This window comes from Triticum urartu, chromosome 2A, assembly GCF_056163025.1.
Source record: "Triticum urartu cultivar PI428250 chromosome 2A, HENAU_Tu73, whole genome shotgun sequence".
Classification (NCBI taxonomy): domain Eukaryota; kingdom Viridiplantae; phylum Streptophyta; class Magnoliopsida; order Poales; family Poaceae; genus Triticum; species Triticum urartu.
In genome coordinates this window covers 679,521,797-679,528,399 of record NC_141874.1, presented here as the reverse complement: position 1 = coordinate 679,528,399, position 6,603 = coordinate 679,521,797, and positions in this window count along the sequence as shown.

Sequence of the window (6,603 nt, the reverse complement as noted above, 5' to 3'; positions counted from 1 at the left end):
CCGGCGTTAAGTTATTTTATTTTTCTCGGGTTCGGGTTTTGTCTCTGTGTGTTGTTATCGTTGTCATGCATCTCATATCATGTTCATCATGTGCATTGCATCTGCATAAGTGTTCATCTCATGCATTCGAGCATTTTCTCCGTTGTCCGTTTTGCATTCCGGCGCTTCATTCTCCTTCGGTGGTCATTTCTAGCTTTCTTTCGTGTGTTGGGATTAAACATTTCTGGATTGGACCGAGACTTGCCAAGCGGCCTTGGTTTACTACCCGTAGACCGCCTGTCAAGTTTCGTATCATTTGGACTTCGTTTGATACTCCAACGGTTAACCAAGGGACCAAAAAGGCCTCGTGTGTGTTGCAGCCCAACACCCCTTCAATTTTGGCCCAAAACCCGCCTAAGCCTTCTCCGTCACCTAGAGCGTTCGATCACGATCGCGTGGCCGCAAACCGCACCTCATTTGGACTCTCCTAGCTCCCTCTATGCATATATATAGACCCCTTCCCCGAAATCTGGATCCCCCCTCGTCCGAAACCCTAAATCTCAGATCCGCCGCCGCTGGACACGTCCGACGGCGTCGGACACATCCGGTCCGCCCCGCCGCCGCCACGTGGCACGCCACCATTGGCTGCCGCCTTACACCGTCGCCGAAGCCCGCCGCGGCCCGCGGGAGGCCCTCCCCGGCCCGCGCACCGCCGCCGCCGCCTGCCTCCCCGCCCCAGCGCCGATCCGCGCCGCCCCACCGCACGTCGTCGCCACCTCGTCGGCCGAGCTCGCCGCGCCGCCCCAGGCCGAGCTCGCCGCGCCATCCAACGCCGCCACCCGGCCGCGCCCGGAGCCGCGCCGGCGACCACCCTGGCCGTCTCCTCCTCCACGCCAAGGCCCGGCCGCCGCCGTCCTCATCTTCCCCGGCGAGAGCGCCGCCGCCTCGATCCGCGTGCCCGCCGAAACCCTATATCTGTCCCGGAGAGGTTGTTTTTCTTCTAAGTCCCGAAATCCCAGATCCAAGTGCTCCTGTTCATATCCTCGTAACTTTGCATCCGTAGCTCCGATTCATGCATATAGCATATCAAAATGTTCATCTCAGAGAGTACATCATTTCATTCCATTGCATCATTTTCATTTGAGTTAAACTTGATGCCCGAAATGCTGTTAGAAGAGGGCTACTTGAGATAATTGTCAGATCTTCTACTCCATTTAGGTTTTTGTCATTTTTGCCATGATTTATGTGTGCATGTTATACCCTGATGCTCTACCTATGTTTTGTTAAGGGTTTTGTCATCTTTCCAGAGGTGCAACCCATGTATTTTTGTGATGAGTGTGGTGACTAGTGCAAGCTTGCAAAGTGAGGCACTCGGTAATTCTGTTTTCAGGGACTTAGCAATTCCACTAAGTCCTTGAGCTGTTTATCTCACATGACCATATGTTCATGTTGTTTCCTAGTGATCCGTGCCTCTTTTGAGGATGATCGGTAAGGATGTTTTGTTAATCTTGTAGTGATCTATCCATCCATGTCTTTGTTTGCATTTATGGAGCACCCTAGCTTGAGTCAATCGAGCTCTACTTTTGCTACTTTGTGAATCTGGGCAGATTGTCAACTTGTTTGCAATTTTGCCGATGTTGTTGAGTTGATCCGTGCATGCTATGATATTGTTCTTGCCATGTCTAGCTTGCATTTTGTGTATTCCTGATGGATGTATGCTTAGTTGGTCATGACTTGTACTGTAGTGAGTGCATCGAGCTCGTGAACATGCCTACTTGAGTTGTGTTTTCAGCATGTTCCAGTTTTCACTAAGTCTGTGATCTGGTTATGTTTTTGCTATGTTCACATGCTTGCAATTGTATTTTCTGATCCCTTTTGGCTCAAGGTCACTAAGGGACTTTTGTTAAGCTCTTTGAGTAGCTCCATACCATGCTTTACTTTGCCATGTTCAGTTCCTGTAGCATGTAGTTTTGTTGCTCCGAAGAGTGCTACCTGATCTGAAATTCCAGGCAAGTGTTAATTTCACTAAGTCTGAGATCTGTTTGCCATATGCATTTTTGCCATGCTTGTTTGAACCTGTTAATGGATGAATTGGCCGTAGCTCAGTGTTCATCTTTTGTTAAGCATCTTGAATGGATCCCTGCCATGTTTTGTGTTGCCATGTTTGAGTGCTGTAGCATGTTCAACTCATTGCTTTTAGATGGCTACTTGCTATAAATTGCAGACCGGTGCCATTTTTGAATCGCTTGCCATTTCCAAACCGTAACTCCGATTCCGATGATCTTTATATCGTTTTCAGGCGATTTCATCTCATCTTTCCAGTGGCACACTTGGAATTCCAATTTGAGGACAGGTTCTTGCATTTCCTTGTCATATCTTGCATTTGCATCCCGCATCGCATCCCGCATAGCATATCATCTTTGCATCATCTTGTTTGATCCTTGCACGTGGTTGATTGTGTCCTTGTTGCTTGTTTGTCTTGTTTGGGTAGAGCCGGGAGACGAGTTCGCTAACGAGGAGCCCGTTGAGTTTGCTTTCGACGATCCAGTCAACTCTGACAACTATGCAGGCAAGATGATCATACCCTCGAAATCACTACTATCTTTGCTATGCTAGTTTGATCGCTCTTTTGCTATGCCAATGCTACGATGCCTACCAATTGCTTTCAAGCCTCCCACATTGCCATGTCAAACCTCTAACCCACCATGTCCTAGCAAACCGTTGATTGGCTATGTTACCGCTTTGCTCAGCCCCTCTTATAGCGTTGCTAGCTGCAGGTGAAGATTGAAGGCCGTTCCTTGTTGGAACATTCATTTACTTGTTGGGATATCATTATATTGCTATGTTATCTTAATGCATCTATATACTTGGTAAACGGTGGAAGGCTCAGCCTCTCGCCTAGTGTTTTGTTCCACTCTTGCCGCCCTAGTTTCCGTCATATCGGTGTTATGTTCCCGGATTTTGTGTTCCTTACGCGGTTGGGTTATAATGGGAACCCCTTGATAGTTCGCCTTGATTAAAGCTTTTCCAGCAATGCCCAACCTTGGTTTTACCATTTTCCACCTAGCATTTTCTTTCCCTTGGGTTCTGCAGACTCAAGGGTCATATTATTTTAGCCCCCCCGTGCCAGTGCTCCTCTGAGTGTTGGTCCCACCGAGCGATGTCCGAGGCTACTAGGGGCAACTCTGGGCTGGCCTACCCGACGTCTTGCTCATCTGAGTGTGCCCTGAGAACGAGATATGTGCAGCTCCTATCGGGATTTGTCGGCACATTCGGGCGGTGTTGCTGGTCTTGTTTTAACCTGTCGAAGTGTCTTGAAGAACCGAGGTGCCGAGTCTGATTGGAACGTCTTCGGAGGAGGTCTATTCCTTCGTTGACCATGAGAGCTTGTCATGGGCTAAGTGGGGACTCCCCTGCAGGGATTTGAACTTTCGAAAGCCGTGCCCGCGGTTATGGGCAGATGGGAATTTGTTAATGTCCGGTTGTAGATAACTTGAACCTTAACTTAATTAAAATGAATCAACTGAGTGGGTTACCGTGATGGCCTCTTCTCGGCGGAGTCCGGGAAGTGGACACGGTGTTGGAGTAATGCTTGCGCAGGTTGCTCTCTAGTTTCTCGCTCGCGCTTTGCCTCCTCTTCTCACTCTCTTTTGCGAATAAGTTAGCCACCATATATGCTAGTCACTTGCTGCAGCTCCACATATTTTACCTTGCCTTACCTATAAGCTTAAATAGTCTTGATCGTGATGGTGCGAGATTGCTGAGTCCCTGTGGCTCACAGATTACTATTACACCAGATGCAGGGCCTGATGATTCCGCTCCAGGTGACGCACTCGAGCTCAAGTGGGGGTTCAACGAAGACTCTCAACGTTACTATGTTTCCTTTCTTGATGATCAGTAGAGGTGCCCAGTTGGGGGTGAACGGGACCGTTGTCGCAGGTTGGGTTCTCTTTTATTTTGGCGCCGTAGTCGGGCCATGAGTGTTTGGATGATGTAATGTTATTTATGTACTTGTTTGACGTGGCGAGTGTAAGCCAACTATGTTATCTCCCCTTTATTATTCTTATTACATGGGATGTTGTGAAGATTGCCTAAGTTGCGACATATGCCTTCAATGCGATTATGCCTCTAAGTCGTGCCTCGACACGTGGGAGATATAGTCGCATCGAGGGTGTTACACACACGCTCTCGCCACTTATCGCCCTGTACACTTCATGTACCTCGGCAACCTTCAAGCGGAAGTCGGGCGAGGGAGTCGGCCACGACCTAACTAACCAACAAGTCTCTAGTCCAGGTTTATCGCCTATTCGGGTTCCATCCGCAAGGAGATCCGGCCAGGGTGTCGCTCACGGCCCCAAACGATGTGAGCAGGGTTCCCAAGCCCACCATCCGGGTGCCACTTGGTACACCGTGCCATGGTGCCTAGTCTGTCCCAAGCCCACCTGTACTGGGTGCCACTTGGTAGACTACTAACACTACCTACAAACACCAGAAACTAGTTGCAACTCCTGGACAGAGATCGAGTTGATTAATAAGACGAGAAAGCTTGGAGCGCCCGTAGCCCAATGTGTGGTAGTAACTGTTCATGGAACACAAACACAGAACTCAGTTCCTGAGGACGGTTTCAATGAGACAACCCACCATGTACTCCTACATGGCCTCTCACCGCTACCTTTACCAAATCGCGGTCACACACTTAGCTCTCAACAGTAGGACATGTTCACCACATTCCAATTCATTCCCGATGAATCAGACCCGACTCAACTCTAAGCAGTAGCAGGCATGACAACAAGCATGAATGAGTAGGCACATCAGAGCTCAAACAACTCCTACTCATGCTAGTGGGTTTCATCTATTTACTGTGGCAATGACAGGTCATGCAGAGGAAAGGGGTTCAACTACCGCAGCATGTAACAGTTGAATCGTTGTTGTCCTAATGCATTAAAAGAGAGCAGGAGCAAGGGAGTGGGATTGTATCGGAATGAACAAGGGGGTTTTTCTTGCCTGGCACTTCTGAAGATAGTATAGTTCTTCATCGTTGTCATCGAACTCATCGTCAGAACCACGTTTATCGAGAGGGGACAAATATCGGCAAACAAAGAGGAACACAATCAATGCAATGCAACAATTGTGATGCATGATAATATCATGGCAATATGCTATTGATTGAGCTAATGCAACTAGCAACCATATTAAATGAAGTTGGTTTGAACCAAGGGTTCAAATTCAAACTCCATATGTGCTTATTTAATTGTCAATTATGCAAATTGCCCTGTACAGCAACCCTAGGTTGTTTAAACATGCATGCAAATGCCATAAACAGATTCCTTGAGTTTTTCTGATAATTTTTCATATATAAATCTTTGCATTTGGAGTTACGGTTGATTTTCTATGATTTTTAGAAGTTTAGGCAATTTTCTGGATTTTCTGGTTATTTAGAATTAAACAAAATCCAGTAAATGATTTACTGCATCATCATGACATCACGCTGACGTCAGCGGTCAACGGAGTGGCCCAGGTCAAATCTGACCACTAGGTCCCGCGTGTCAGTTACTAACTAAACTATCCTGGTTTAATTAGTACTAATCCTAGATTAATTAGTAGGGTCGGGCCCGCGTGTCAGTGAGTCAGGGGGAAAGTCAAACCCTGGTCAATCGGGGTCGAACCCGCCGGACCAGGTCAACGGCTCGTCGCCGGTGACAACAGAGACGGCGGAGGGCTTCGAGAATCGCCCACATGCGACCAAATCGACCGCGGTTTGGTCCTACGCGTAGCTGGGGCTCGCGCGCATCTAGTGGGGCAAGCGGGAGGAGCTGGGGTGGAGCGAGCTCGCCGGAGCCGAGCTCGTGGCGGCGGCCGGAGTACGGGCGAGCTCGGGTTCGGTGTTAGGGAGCATGGCAGGAGGAGCTGGTGCATGCGTTCGGCTCCTGTGAGCACGGTGAGAATGACGACACGCTCAAAAGCGGGCGGAGGCAGCTCTGGCCGCGGCAGCGACATGGCATGGCGGCGGCGAGATTCGGGCATGGCGGTGAAGCTAGTTGGGGGCGCAAAAAAGCAGAGAGAGGAGAGGGGGGAGACGCAGTAGCTCACAGGGAGGACGGGGAGGGGGTCAGCGTGCTCGAGGAAGGCTTGACGGCGTCGGAATCCCGGTTGCGATCTCCCATGGCTGAGGAAGAAGATGAGGTCGAGGACGATGCGTCAGGGCTCTTCCGGTCGCCTGAGCCGACGTAGAGGGCTACAGTGATGATTCGGAGCTCCTGGACTGCTCAAGGGGAAGAGGGAGAGGCGGTGGCCGCGGCTATGGCGGCAGCGAGCTCGTGGGCGTCTCGGCCATGGAGGAGAGGGCGAGAGGGAGATGAGGGGGAGAATGGCGGGGCGGTCAGAGCGATCCAGACGGCTCTCGCGGGTCTGTCCGCGGCACCATGCAAGCTAGCAGGCAGGAGGTGGCACGGGCGCGTGTGTACGCACGGTGAGCACACGCCCGGCGTCCTTCTGGCGCGGTGGAGACGACGACTGGCAGCACCAGTCAGCTGGGCCAGTGCAGATGGGCCGCCAGGTAAGTGGCCCAGGTAGGTTCTCTCTCTGGTTTTTTTCTATTTATTAATGTTTTCTATTTTCTGCAAT